Below are 12,996 nucleotides of genomic sequence, written 5' to 3'. Positions count from 1 at the left end.
GTTAAAAGTGAAATATTTTAAAGTAAATTAGTCATTTAAACTCAATATCTGGAACATGTGCCTGTTAAGCAAAGTTGGTGGTTGTAACTCAGTACAAAACCAAATAATATAAACTTCAGTTATTCATTGGTAAATGCCAACTCCCTGGAAAAGTATCAAGCGATTGAAATGTAATTTTAACAAATAAATCACTTGAAATGTGCTCTAGACCTGAAGTCCTAATTCTGTGAGGTAGGCTGCCTTTGGTACCCAAGGTTATTTAGAGTTATGTTTGATGTCCCTAGACTAAATCATCTTCTAGAATTCCTTTTTCAAGCATAAGCAACCAGAACTGAAGCACAGTGAGCACCCACCAGTATTTTGTACAATGATGCCAGTACTTTCTGTCTCTTCTGGAAATATATTGACTAATACAGGTAAGAGCACATTTGCCTCTTTTTATGGCCAGACGATATTGACAGCATGGTGTCAGTTTGCAGATCCCAACCAAATCCAGATTTTTCTACTCCTTCGTGCTGGAGTATTCCCAGCTTATGGCAGAAATTATTGCTATGAATCACCTTGCATTTTTCACAGTTAATTTTTTCCCCCTTCCTAGAACTTGCATGAGATGTTCCGCTGGGATATGCCTGGAGGACCACGTAGAGAGCATGCACCCGGCTGGAGTGCCCTGTCTGTGCGGTGGGACGCCCTAGTATCCGAGACGGCAAGGCCAGCCCGGTGAAGGAGAGCTCAGCCACCCTGCCTGTGCTGGGGAGCTAGTGGGGAGCCCCGACGGTTTTGTGGATACCGGCCTTCAGTGAGAGGTGTCCCCAACTGCCCAAAGCTGGGAGCGGGTTTCTTAGTGCTGCTGGTGGAGAGTTCGGAGGTAAATAGCAAATGAGAACTTTTTTTATTGTTAGTGAACAGAAGAAATGGAGAGGAATTGCAGCATCTCTGCCTCTGCTCAAACCACCAGGTAATTTTCAGCATGTCCAGAACATAACTCCATGCAGGACAAAAAGTCATGGGCCCCTTGTGAGCTCCTTTGAAAGGGCCTGCAAGGGACCTTTGATGACATATCTTGTGGAAGTCTCAACACCATGCCTCTTTGGCAGCACAGATTGCTGTGACCTGAGCCCTTTCCACTCAAAGAGCTGACATTAATTTCAAATCTGGTCTGCTTAGCAGATGAGTTAAAAACAGTTTCTGCTACTGCATTTGTTCCCAAATCCTTCCGGTACTTTTAATCTTCTAGTTCTTGTTTTAAACTATGCTTTTCTCTTTTCTGCAGCTGCTTGAGTGACCTATACAAAAAACAGGTGAAGCTAGTTAAAATAAGGAAAACCATGAAACTAACTGTAGGAGAAAGTACTTTCAAGTGTCCAAAGTAAAGAAAATGGAAGTATAATTTTCTCTAATCTCTTTTGCTTCTAGCTGCCTTTGGTGTTATTTGTAGCAGTAGGAGTTGAAAACTAGGTAGACAAAGTGTGATCTTTAAGTTGATGATGCCCCTTTAAGGAGTCTTGGATCTGATGCAGGCAAAGAATAGAGAAAGACAGTAGAAAACTTCAACAAATTTTAGAAAATAGGAAGAGTCTCTGGAGGGCAGAGAAATAACTTATGCAACACCTCAATTATTTTTGAAAAGGATCTAAAAGAATAGCAGGAAATCACAGCAGTCAGTTTGACATCAATTGTTTAAGTCTCAGAAGTGTTTTTAAAGGATCAGATGTGGATATATTTAAAAAGCACAGTTTGAGAATAGACAATTAGTGTGGCATAAGGATGGGGTTATGAGGTTTAAGTAATTTATGTATGTGAATGTGTGTGTATATTTTAAAGATATTACTATGTGGATCAGTGGGAGTGCAATAAACAGCATAAACCAGGATGCAACTGCATGGCAAAAATCTCTCTTTGATTGAAGAGCTAAGGCATGAAGTCCTCACGATAGAGGAAAATGTGGCAAGCACAGCTGATGGTTGACTGAATTAGGCAGAAGATTAAATGTCCTATCTTTGGGCCTTGTCAGATTAGCTCCATTTCACAGGTCTGAGTCATCAGGAAGGACTGGAGAGCTTTGGCAAACACTCCATATAGCTTCAGAAGCTCCTTGTGATCTTGTGCGACAGATTTGCTCCTGTGTGTCAAAGGTGTTAAATACGGAGTATCAGAAAAATGGTGCTTTTTGTTTCAAAGGAGTGAGAAAAATATCCTACTACAGGAAAAATCCATTCATCTGAAACATTTTCCTGACATCAAAACCATTCAGATTAATGTGTGGACTCTGTGTACAGTTGATGGGGTATGGCGAGGAGAACCGACTGAACTGGAAGCACTAGAGAAGCGAGTGCTGTCCCGATCCAATATCGGGAGGGTTTTGTTACGATCCCAAGGATGAGATTAAGACACTAAAACCGGTCAAATATCGTACAACCTTTTACCTTTATTTTCCACGAAGTGGGGAGGAAAGGTGGGGAAAAGCGAAGGGGAAAAGATAGAGAAAGTTGGAAAAGAGGAGAAGAAACTAGCTACTGCCACTCCGAGTCCGATGATGTTCCGCTGACTCCATTCGAGATCATCAATTGTCGCAAGCTTCATCGAGGCCCCCGCCCCGTCAGAGAGCGCGTGCTTCTTATATAGGGGTCTCCCGCTCATGCGCAGATCGCAAATGTGTACGTGCGGTTCGTGCCAGACGTGCTGTCCCCCTAGAAGCCTTCTTCTGGTCTTTTTCGCACCTTTTGGTCCCTGCGCAGGCGCATGAGGTTGTTTACCTCTAAACTGTGGAGAAGATGGGTTTTTTTTCTTTTTTCGAGGCAGGATGTTCAATGCCGGGAAATGGTGGTGCAGCGGCAATGTCGAGACAAAACCGCATTTAGTACCGGTTCTCTACAAGTGCATAGGGAAAAAATGCATCTGGATGTGTGAATGATGCAATTATTTGGTATTTGCATAAAAAGAACATATTGCCATACAAAATTTTTGGAAGCCATATGCCCAGGTCTTAACAGGCATGGCTGAGGGCAGGAAGGAAGGGCGAGATCAGAGGAATCATTTCAGTGAAGTGTAAGACCCCCTGTAGGGATTACAATGAGACACATATGTCTGATATAAAACTCACTCGCATATGCAGATAGCAATGAAGACAAGATTTGTCTGTTTTTCAGATGCTACTCAGTTAAAAGTCATAGGACCCTGTAGGAACATGAGAGAATAATTCTGTCACATGTATAGATGGTAAGCTCTTCAGGTAAGGTACAAGCCACAAAACAGGGATGAGGATCTGCATTTTAAACACCCCAAAGCTTCATTATGTAAGTAGAGGCCACTTGAAAAAAATGCAGATTTCAGTTCAGATTTTTAAACCCGACCAAGATTTTAGCTGTCTCTAATAGCTGGGAAGCACCCTGAACCATAGTGATGAAAGATGCCATATACCAGTAAACGTAAGTTGTTGATGATGTTATCCCTTTGCAGCATTTGCCATCAGAACAACTAAACCGAGTTGCTTTGTCATGCTGCACATTGAATGTTAAAAATAATCCCAGATATATTTGCAGATGCTACCTTAAATTATTTAATAACCTGTCCTTGACATATTCATAAAAAGAGCAGAGGGTAAGTGCAGGCTGACTGTGACATTCTCTATGATACAACACAGGTGTGTGCAAATCCCAACCAAGAGCCTGATGCAGTGCAACAGCTTTGCATAACTGTCTCTCCTTTTTCTTTTTTCTGAATACACCACTGAAAAGAATATTTCTGTCTCTGTTGGCCTCAACTGGCAGAGATGCTATTTGGCTCCCTGTGTCAGTGAAGACGGCATTAGGTCATGCCATTTTTTGTACATTTGCAGGGGGCTCCAGTCCAAAATGCCTGGAATCTTCTGTAATTGTTTTAGCTGCTCTGTGCCGGTGTTGGCCACTTATACGAGGTGTGGAGAACTATATGTTTATGAGGCGTCTGGCAAGAGCATCAGACTGACCGTTATGTTATACAGAGAGAGGTTCATGTAATCTAGTGCTGTGCAGACACTGAAGGGAGCAGATGCTGCCACATAGCTGAGTGATTTCTGAACAATTCCCGTGATGTTAGCAATTTATGCCAGACTTCCGCTAGTTGGGAGCAAGTGCCTCAGACAGCAGGTTCTCTTGACCCCACCACTCAGACATGTTACTGCTGCGAAATTTGTGTCTGACACGGGTGGCAAAATAGAAGAAGGTGCAAATAGCCAAGTACCGTGTTTTAAACAGTTATAACTTAAGATCAGATAGCAGTCAGGCCTACCTGTGCCATGTTTTTCTTTATGGCTCTCTTAGCGGATTAAGGCATGAGTTGCCCCAATGAGCTGTGTCACTCGTTAGTGACAAATTGGAGTTTGTAGCTTTCCAGGCTGAGGGTGGTTAGCGCCGTGTTTCTCCCTTCCTACCACTCTTTGCCCGCCAGCAGCTCTGGACTGACTCAAGCCCAAAGGTGAGGTCCGCGGCTCTCCTGCCTCCAGCTTCCCTGTTGCTCCTGGCTTGCCCGGCCACTGCCACTTCCTCAAGGGCCAGGTTACCTCCTGGGGCAGCATCTGCTCCCTCTCAGTCTCGGCTGGGGCAGGGGAGGTGGCTGTGCCACGGTGATGGATGACACACGAGTGGGAAGGGAGTTGGTGGGAATGGTAATTCCCTGCATGGTGGATCCATCACACCCTATTGCTTTCATTACACCACGTCCGAAACAGAAGTGGAATCAAGGCCTCACAGATTTTGCAAATACTGCAGTAACAGACTGAATTAAGTCCACCAATCTACTTAATTTTCTTGTCCAGTTGTAACTGTTAGTTCTTTTGTTAGCATCTCTTCCTTGGCAGTATATATTGTGACAGTCTGACTGTTTCTTTACACATTACGTGGGGTCTGACAACTTCTTCATTTTTTTGGATGACAACAGAAAGCCATTAAGTATATTATTATTTCTTAAGGTTGAATTATTTATTATCCTAGCCTGCTGGTCAGATCAACAAAAGAACTGACTATGGATGAACAGCTGTTTGCATTCCTGTGCATGAAGAAAAAAGAAAAGAGTGAATAGAAATCAGTCCATGAATTTTGTTTTATGTATATATATTCATTTTGGGAGAAGGGTGAGAAGGAAGGTTTTTAAAGCTTATATGCAGCACCCATCATTTCCAAGACTGCTTCTCCACCACCTGGTCCCCTGCACTGTGGTTTACCATTATATAAACTAGCCTCTTAGTAATACTGGTTGCACCTCCCTGGGATAGGGACACGGGAGCCCACAGGAGCCAGTCCCAGTGCAACGGGGTGCTGTGTGTGTCACGCTGAACCTGTACCTGGTATCGCTGACTGTAGCTGTTGCCCAAGAAGTGCCTGACAGATGTGGTGTCAAGCACCGCAACACTGTGTGCCTAATTTAGTTACGGAGGTCCCCGCTGAATTTCAGCCTGGCCTGAAAACTTGAGAGCGACCATATGGCTGCCCTCCGCAGCCGAGGTTACCGCCTTCGCATCCAGTTGACTCTTCAGCTTTGAGCAGTCTAATTAAATCTGCCCACTTCTCCACACAGATAATTATCAGTCTTTCTATTACTCATGTTACTGCACAACATCCCCTCTCGATGACTTTATTCATTTCAGGCAGGGACAGCAGGTGCCAGATGGCAAACCGACGCTGTGCGGTACGCAGGATTTCTATGGCTTGGTGCGTAGAGGTTCACCTTGCTCCTGTGCGTTGGCCTGAGGGGGGTGATGGCTTCGGTCTGCTCTAATAAGCTCTGGATCACGGGAAGTGGTAGTGTGTTGTTGCTTTGGAGGAGCAGTTTAAAGGCAATGAACATTGTTACTGTCTATATAAAAAGGGACTGGTTGTAGGCTCTTAGACTTGTAAGGAAAAGAACAGATTTTATGTCTGCTCTTTTATGCATCAGCTTTCGAACCGAACAAGTATATTAAGTGCTCTTTAGGTGAGGCTGCAATTTACTTAAAGAACCCTGACTCAGGGTTTAATTATATAGGCCACGTTTTTCCTTACAAGGAAGTTCAACACAAATCGGCAGTGCTCACTCGTTACTGGTGACAGTAGCGTCTGTATAGAAAGCTGCAGTGGCCACTAGAAGGTGCATTTTGCATTTATCTTCGGTACACTTTGCAGCCAAAGAGAATGGGTGGGGGTAAGTCTGTTTTCTGAAATTGTAAATTACGTGAAGAAAAAAAAAAAGGGAAAGAAATTGAAACATGAATAGACAAAGACTTTGTTTATTTATTGCCAGGAGAGACCCATTAGGATTCAGTGCTGTGTTTCCATGGCATCCCAGAGACATAAACAGAAAACACAGGCTAATGCATTCAGTTAGACAGAGATTTTAAAGTCTAATGTGCAATCTAAATATATATCACATATGCCCACTATTTATTTATCTATCCTATACACCGCAGAGAGGAGGAGAACCAACTAACTGTTCCAGGGCTCTAATCCATTTACAAACGTGTCTCCTGCAAATGTTCAGTACTTGTGGGGAATATATGTAGGCAATATTATTTGATTGCCTCTCAGTCTCCTCTCATTTCTCTCCCTTCCATGCCCTGTTCTGTTACTATCCTCATATCCATAAGTATTTCTGTAGCATTTCTGATTAGAATGCCCAAACCAAATAAAAAAAATCCGGTTCTTCAGGCCTAGATCCTGCTTCGTCCTTTCTTTTTAGTGGCCTTTTCTTGCCTGTTTGTTAAGCCCTTCAGTTTATGGCTACAAATATTAAGGCTTGTGCCATTTCTCCCTCTTTGCTTTAAAAACATCCTTTCCAAAAAGGAACACAAAGCCTTAGGCAGGTTTGTCCTCCCCTCCCTGCAGGCCAAGGTTTAGTTTCAGTGCATAGCAATGATGGAAGTGCCTCTCACACCCAAAATGATATAAACGCCGCAGAGCTGACGGCATCTCCCTCGCTGTCAGGCTTTCACCTGCTTATGGGGGGGTGTGAGCAGAGCAGCATTCGGTAACACTGCAAGGAGGGCATGCCAGAGTGAAAGACTGCCTTGGAGGGAGCATTTTGGGCTGTATTTCAAGAAACAGTTTCCAAGCGTGACGTCTTTTCGATTGGGGAATGGTCTCCCAAGGGATGCGATGCAGGCCCGATGTTTGAGCCATTTAAAACTCTTTTTTGACCAAGCAGCAGCTTCTAATGAAAAGTCATTTTGTTGGAAATATCTCTACCACCATTAATTCTTATTTTTAATGGTACCCTTCTTAAGCACTGACTTCCTGTGCTGTGGAAAAGCTATCAAGGAGGAACTGGAGCTATTTTGCATGTAGATACTTTACTTTTCTGTTGGAATGGAAAATTTCAGTTCTCTGTGAAAAATGAAGTTTGGCTAGGAGAGGAAATAACTCAAGGTGCTTTCTCAGGTGGACTCTTTCTCATGAGATCAATACATTTGAGACAGGCAGAGGAGCAGATACTGGGGAAAGGTTACACTAAGGAGGACAAAAAGAAAAAAGAAATGAGAGCTGGACACTCACAATGAAATATCAGTGTAGTCCAGAGTATTTCTGCTTAACATATTGTCAGCAAAATGTCAAAGTAGATTTGTGGTATTTAGGATTCTTTTCTTTATATCAGAGATAGAATTCAAAGGAAGAGCAAAGGAAAGACAAGAATGTGTATGTGGGGAAGTAGAGGGCAAGGAAAAAGAAAGAGCTATGTAACAGAAGTTTTGTGGAAAAGATGAAGGGGAGCTGAAAGGAGTAAACAGCATCCATACTCTTGAATAAACTTTGCAAATCTTCGTGATCAGCTTTATTGTTTACATATAATAGTTTCAGAGCAGAAGATGTTCTGATCAGAGGTGATCTGACCTGACAATCTTTAATTTAAATACATTTACTATAAATAAATTAAGAATTGGTGTAAAATAAATTATGAATTGGTGTAAATAATTGAATATAATTAAATAAATATTCCATTATAAATATTATTCATGTATTTATAAAAGAAAAAGTATTTCTTTAGAGTTAGCAATATACTTTTTACAAGTGCACAAAGACTTTTTGGTCCTTTTACTGGGTAGAACACCCAGAAAAAGCACTGTGCAACCTAAAACACAGCTTACACATGAAAAAAAAAATTGCTACTTCTGCAGCTTTTTCTAGCTTTCCAGAAAAAAGTATGCTTGAGAAGTATTAGAATCCAGTTGCTAATCCAGGCTGACCTGTATCATAAGATACAAACTGTCTCCTTCTTCAGCTAATAGGACTTTGCTTTGTTGGGCTCTTGCATAATCTACTGTTGGATCAAGTGTGCTCTCATAAACATCCAAGACAATCCTGCTGAAATCAATTCCATCTGTGCAACTTGTGTTGCAAGGTTAAAGTTGCACAGTAAAAATATCGCAAAAGTTGATCTCGTACAATGACTTCCAATGAGATTTATAACGGCACCAGAGAGCCAAGTTAGTATCTGTTTCTAGACAGAGTTGTCAAAGGCAGCTCTGAGGAGAGAAGGCAGGAGCTTAAAACTAAGCCCGCTGAGTTTTCTTGCCAGAGAAATGGAAGAGCCTCAAAAACAAGATTCAGAGGAGCAGCAAAGTTGCATCAGCATTTCCAGTCAGGCAATCTGAAATCTAGTAAGACCATGTGCTGCACTGCTGAAGGCAGGAGCACCCTCACCGGCTGACTGGGATAGTGTTTCCCACTCCTGTGTTTACCGCCAAGGCACTGGAGTTAGAAGGAACTAACTTGAGCTGTAAAATACTGCTAGCACACCTACTGTCCCTGCTACTAATACTATTGATAATGAAAATACTTCTTTAATTTTTTAGATTTATAATATATACCTTTTCAGGTGAGCGTTGGAGATCATGTACTGCATTGAGGAAGGAAAAGAAGTGAAATTCCATGCTCACCCGGTATGCCACTGATTTCATTCTTTTGGGTATGGAATAAGCCCTAGAAAAGTTTCTGTACAACAGCAAGGGAGGAATCTGGCAATGGAGAAAAATTTGGGCTGGACTAGGCTCAAGCAAAGAGGGCAGTTGGCTTGGGTAGGAGGCTGCTGTGGCTACCAAAATATCTCTGTTGTTGCCTAGAGTTGAGGTGGCTGGTGCTAGCGACCGTGAATCTCCTTGCCATGCCCCTCGTTTCACCCATGGCACCGGGAAAATGGTTCTCCCAGGATTCCCCTGTGTGCTTGGGTGCTGATCGCCTTTGCCCACCCCTTGGCCTGCCCATCCCTGCCTGACCAGAGAGACCCTGGCCCATCGTCCTCGAGGCAGGAAAGATTCAGTTCTGTGCACGGTTGTGGGAACGCAAGCTGTACATTTGTGTGGGGTAACCTCCCTGCTGGACACCTTGAGCCAGTCTGTCTGCAAGGCTTGAGTTTGTTCTGCCTCTAAAATATTTGAGAGATTGAGAAAGTCAATTTAATTCTGATTCACAAAATTGGAAAAGATATTCTCAAAAATGGCTACTTAAAGTTAAACTTCTAGATCCATACTTTGGCTCTATGGCCTGATTTCCAGCTTCAGTGTTTTGGTCCAGATCTCATTAAAAATGAGCTGAACATTTTACACTTATGGCATTTAAAATTTTTTTTTCAAAATGGAAGTCAAGATTTAAACCACTTTGAAATAAAATCAAGATATGAACATACCACACATTTATGCTACAAAACACAACTGAGTATCTTTACTCAGTTAGAATGAAAAAACAGCAAAATGTTTTGTCACATGTTTTCTCTTATGCTGATACGGTTGGGGTAATGTTTCTGTAACTGCTTCACTTTGACCGTGCTATTGAAATACGTGTTTTATTATAGCACTAAATCATTTTGAAAGAGGCTCTGTAAGCACTTCATATTCATACCTCTGTCCTATAGCATAGATGTTTCAATGACCATACTGCCATGCTGCAACTCCCTAGTATTTAATTTATTTGCCCTCATAACAGATCTATGAAGTAGGAAAATACAGTCCTCCTCATATCACTGGAAGAGGCAACGTGCATTGGGAGTTTGCTGAAATCTTGCAAAACGTAGGTTTTGCATATAAAATTCTGAAGTGAGACAAGATGAAATACAGGAGTTCCCACACATTTCTGCTGGGGATAGTAGACTCATTCAAGTCCAGGTGCAGAGAGATATGTTGAAAAGATGCAGATTAGAATCTCAAATAAAATAAAACTTCCATGTTTCATACTCTGGTAAGTAAACAGGTGTTGAACTGTTCTGGTTATCTTCCTGGAGTGCCACTGGTTGGTATTTCCAGCAGAATGAAGTTAATCTTCAGCTGCTGTGAACTGGTGTAGCTTCATTGATGGCATTGGAGCTACACTGATTCACATTTATAGAAAATCCAGTGCTCCATCTATTAATCACTGTAATACAGAGTCTGGCTTATTCAACATTTGCAGGGTCTTGGGTCCACTCAGTTTGGAGTGGCAACTTCCATTCAGAGGTCAGAAGGAAGGAAAAGAAGGGAGAGAACAAAATCAAAGTTTTAATGGATGAAATAATCCATTATTTTTGTGCCTAATGTCACTTGCAAACTGTGGAATATTTCCCCGTTTAAATACTTGTTTGTTTATATAACCTCGTTTTTTTTTTTTTTTTGAATTGCACATTTATGCATTACATTAACATTTCATGTGCTGCGTACTGCATTTCATGGTGACACTAAAATTAAATCCTACTACACTACGCTCTGTATCAGACAACAAAGAAAAGCATTAGAGAAGCATTCTTAAATCATTCCATCGTTAGGCAGCAACATGAAGAGCTCTTTTTCTTTGTAAATCTGTTTATAAAATATTTCTCTCTTTCACTGTTTGCCACATGAATTTTGTATTCTAGATGAAAAATTTAAACCCAAACAAATATTTTAAAACAAATGACATTTGCCAAGTGCTTGAAAGGTGCCAGTTGACAGCATGCTGCTCATTTGCTGAGTATGTAATAACACTGGCAGCAGCATTAGCTTATCAACCCCTTTGAATATGGAATTTAGGGAAGGTTGGCGCTAGAGGTGGGACAACAGAAAAGGAAGTCATTTCTTCAGGAGATGGTCATGACTGCTGATGCTCTCTGTTCAGGTGGCTCACGTCCCACTCGTTACTCCAGACGCGTGATCTGCTACCTTGTCAACATGGGCTATGAGGAATGGAGGAGGGGTGAAGCAGCCCAGATTCAGCCCCAATGACCTCATTTGCACAGCGTGACATGGTGGTGGATAGACCACGCTGTGTTGAGGCTTTGGGCACGCTCCTCCTCGTGCGTGGCCAAGGCCACCTGGGGATGCCTGTGACCTGGGCACAGTGAAGTTCCTCTGCCTTGCCCCAAGAGCCTGTTGTGCCATTTGTGCAACACAATGCACCTGCTGGTGTGAGGATGAGGAAGGCTGAGAAGACATTGAGGAGGAGGCAGGAGGGACAAGGACAAGGAGAGCCCCATGCTGCTCACTGCTGCCGCCCCGCGGGCTCCTATGATGGTCGATGCTGCAGCGGGAAGGGCCGCCAAACCCCAGCGTGGAGTCAGGCAGTAGGGGCAAAAGGTGTTTCCTGGCCAGGTACCACCCAGTCCTGAAATTTTCCAGCGAAAGAAACAACCTTTCTCATACGGAACTTGAAACTCTGCGTGAGCTGTAATGCATTCAAAAGTTATGGGCTCTCTCAGGTCCCTCCTGCCAGGATTGTGAAGAGCAGGCCCATTTGTTTGGCACCTATGATTTGTGGCCTCATTTCTATCTCAGGTGAGTTAAAGCTCAGGGTTTCTAGTTTTAGAACTCAATGATCTTTTCTAGGGGAATGATAAATGGTGGATTTTGGCTTTCAGAAGTAAGCAAATTTCAATGTTTTTGTGTAGGTGCATTTTAATGACTTGCTTGTGTTTCTTTGTCATAACTTGTTTTATATCGATCTACTATGTTGGAAAGCATCTTGTTTCCTTCCACTTTAACATATAGTTGTCTGCTTTTAGAAAGGTGTCATACTTATTGCATACATTTCATAATCAAAGGAAACTAGGTACTATGCAAGGGCAGAGCAGACTTCATGCGCTCCTAAAACTGCATCGTCAGAGCTCGTGTACACTCCCCAATTGCGTCCATACCCAGCGGTGCAGCCCTAAAGCTATATGCTGGCCCCAAAATGGTTTAGCACATTCATTATGGAAAGAAATGTCTCTTTAAAACTGATCCTGCTATGCCTCATCACTTAATTTGTGTTTCATCGCATGATACTCGTCCATATCAGACATCTAACAGCTGAAGTGTCTTGGAGGAGAGGGTAACAATATCACTGTCTGCACATCCAGTTCCTGGGGGTTTGAAATTGTACTAGCATTTTCTCTTCTGTGGGAGAAATGGTCTAACCTTGTGAACTTTGCAAGTCTAAATGGACAACTGCTTTCACTTACTACAGGTTTGCCAACTTTACAGGGAGCCCAGGTGTCTGTGGCGCAAGCAAGAGAATGACCCTGATGCAATTGGAGAAAAAAATTACCTTAGCCACAATAAGCCATGTAGCAATTATTAAGCTGTTTTCCAAATGAGATTTCTGAGATGCTTCTAGCTTTATTCTATGTCAGGCTATGTCGTTTCATATAACACTGCTAGTTCCTTATTTTCCCTTTTTATCTTTGAAGAGAGATTGTTCACAAGGATTACTCTACTTTATTGTCCAGAAATATCAGCTATGATTAATACTCTGCCTTGGATAGTACATCATATTTTCCCTTTGGGGCACCAAGTGCAGTGTCCTTTCATGCACCTTTCTGTCCTGACAAACAGGTTTAGCTATATTGTGTTTACAGAAGGACATATTTTCCAATGTCTACTGTCTGCACGTATTATCAGACTGGACTGCAGTATCTAGGGCTTGAGGTAAATCCAGCCGAAGCAAGACATGTCTGTGTGACTATTGAAAACTGGATTTTTAGAAAGTGTGTTCCATTATCCTGGGTTGCAGCTCACGACAAAGTAAAAACAAAACGTGAACCAAATAAAATCAGAGTCTGAGTTCACAA

This window comes from Dromaius novaehollandiae, chromosome W (assembly GCF_036370855.1).
Source record: "Dromaius novaehollandiae isolate bDroNov1 chromosome W, bDroNov1.hap1, whole genome shotgun sequence".
Taxonomy (NCBI): Eukaryota; Metazoa; Chordata; class Aves; order Casuariiformes; family Dromaiidae; genus Dromaius; species Dromaius novaehollandiae.
Note: the sequence above shows the minus strand (reverse complement) of the source record.